General features: G+C 41.2%; 1 long non-coding RNA gene across 1 annotated transcript; it reads left to right on the plus strand.

Moving 5' to 3' along the window:
• On the plus strand, window positions 1-2,114 carry LOC147291928 (uncharacterized). The gene is made up of 4 exons (XR_015121549.1): window positions 1-334; window positions 417-515; window positions 650-756; window positions 1,989-2,114. It is a non-coding gene; the product is annotated as an uncharacterized LOC147291928 (long non-coding RNA).
• Window positions 2,115-2,609: the final 495 nt, after the last annotated feature.

Here is a 2,609-nt window from a genome sequence, read left to right on the forward strand (position 1 = left end):
GTGAGGGTGCGTCTGGTGGCGGCTAGGGTTGGGCTTTGGCTCCCCGCCATCGCCTTCCCTCCCTTTTCCTCCCCTTGGTCTCCGTTCAAACCAGAAAAGCCCCGAAACCCGAAACACAGTTCAAGGCCGGTTTGGAGCTCCAGCGTTGACTCACTGTTTTCGGCATCTTCGCAACCCAGCTCCGGCCCAGGAAGCGCCTTCTCGTTGAGCCGAGCACGGTGGTGTGCTCCGATCGTCCACCCGACGCTCCTCGACGGCGGATCGAGGCTGAGAAGGTCGGCAGCTTCTCCGGTCAGTTTCGAGCTTTTTCGGCGATAATTGGCCATCGACCCAGGTATAAAAGTTGATCCTCTTAACGTCTTCTTCGTGCCTGAGTAAATGTTTTACATTGATTTTGATTTTTGAAATTCGTGCAGGTTGACCACCACGGACCACCGCGGGTCCTGCTGCGTTTGGCCGTGCCGATGACTTGAATTGTTGATTTTTGGCCTCTGCCAGTCACCTGAAGCCCGTGGGTGAGTTTCTGTGTGTTTTGTGTACTATTCTAAGTCGGGCAGCCACCGTGTGTGGTGGCGGCTGCCCGTTTCGGTCGTTTAGCGACCATTTGTATTTCTGGTTTGTGAAATTGTTGGTTGTCTGGTCTTAACAGGTATACGGGCTTGGAAAATCTCATTCTCGATGTCGTTATGCCGCCGGATTGGAGATCCGAGCAATGGTGCCATGAAAGGCATTTCGGTCATTTCACGTGGTTAAACTGTGAGTGAAACGTATCTGGTTATATTGTTGAGTACCGTTAGTGAATTGTCTATTTTGTGTGTTTGTTGTTATATGTTAGAGAATGCTAAGTGTAGGATTTGAATCTTGAGAATGAATTGACGAGAATTTGAGGCTAAGAGATTAATTGAGAAATATTAAAGATGCTCTGAAGATAATTGTTGAATTAGAGAAGGAATATTTATTGTCGAGGTAAATAAATGATGATTAGGCAGTAATTATACAAAACGATCAAATTAATTATTGAGGAGGTGGGTATGATTTGAGTGACAAACAAGTGAGGAGTTGTGAGTAGGAATCAACTTCGGAAAGAATTCGGCATCGTTCAGAGTAAATAGTGAGTGGATCTTGTTTTATAAATGTTTTAAGAATAAATTTTCTCATAGCAAGTGTTGATGATTATGCATGTGTAGAGGTGAATCTGAGAGGAAGTACAAGGGGCATTAATATATTATTAAACAATGAAAGTTATAAGTTAGTTTTAAGAACGTTGCGTTAGAGCTTTGTGCAAGTATTTCTGCCTGCTCGTGTATAGATTCGCTCTGCACGAGAAGTGGCGAGCATTTCTGCATGCCTGTGCATCGAGATCACTTTGCACGGGATGTGGCAAGCTCAATTACCTCAGTGTATGACCAGTAGTTCTCCGGGTACTAGTCTGGCGTGAGATTTACAGTTTTGGAGATGATTTAAAAGTAGATTTGAGAAGTGGTTTTAAAACTGAGAAATTTTCAAAGAGCAATGTGAGTGAAATTAGATAGATGATTATTTGTATTGTGTGCTTGTATTGCATTGTTGCTAGGACTTGGTAAAGTTTAGGCTTGAATCTTGAGGATGAGAATGTTAATGATTTTGCCATGAGATTATGGAATATGATGTGTGGATTGAATTATCGTGAATCAGTTGAAGATATGGTATAGGCATATAATTATGTTTGAGATTAATGGTGGATGATTAAGCTTGAATTGTTGGAATGACTATTACATTTTAATTGTGGGATTTGATGTGGATATGAGGAATTATGATTATCTTGATGCTTGGATCATTGGTGATTGAAATATTATGTGATTGGATAATTATTATTTAATTATGGATTTCATTGTGGATTATTATTGAGTATGGAAATTGAGGATAATTAATTAAGTCTTTTCACTCATACGAGCTTTCGAGCTTACCGGGTTTGTTGTATAACCCGGTACACCATGGATGTGGTGTAGGGTTGTGTTTTGCAGGTTAAGCAGGCCGAGGAGACAGTGAGGAGAAGTCGAGGCAGTGGAACCCACTTTGTTTGTTTAAATATTTTTATACAGAGGTTTTACATAAATGTTTTATTTGAAAGAAATTTATTTATTTATGTTTATGTGCATGGCTCATTCTTTGAAAAAGGGTTGAAAGGTAGTGTTTCAGTATTTTTATGGGCCTGAGGGTCGGGGCGTTACATATACAGCATCCACTGATCCCTATATAGTAGCAAGAACGTCCAATATAAGCATGCATTTGTGATAGCTTCACAACCCGCTCTCTAGTCATACTCACACAGAGTAACCACACTGTCGCCAACATAGCAGTCTGACCGTAATCTAAGGGGCTAATTACTGCCTACTAGGTTCTTACCGGTAGTTTAGGGGATCGAAACCCAAGGCACGCGCCACAGGCTCCTTTGCTATTAAGCTAGTAGTCCAAACACTTCATCTTCAATAGTTCACATATAATGAAAATGATATCCAACATCCATGTATGCATGATTCAATGACATGATCACAATCCAAAATATATCATATGTATGCACATGGAACAACCATGCTAGATCTCTAGCATGTATACATAAATAGTACCCG

This window comes from Dryas octopetala, chromosome 3, assembly GCF_963921425.1.
Source record: "Dryas octopetala chromosome 3, drDryOcto1.1, whole genome shotgun sequence".
Taxonomy (NCBI): Eukaryota; Viridiplantae; Streptophyta; class Magnoliopsida; order Rosales; family Rosaceae; genus Dryas; species Dryas octopetala.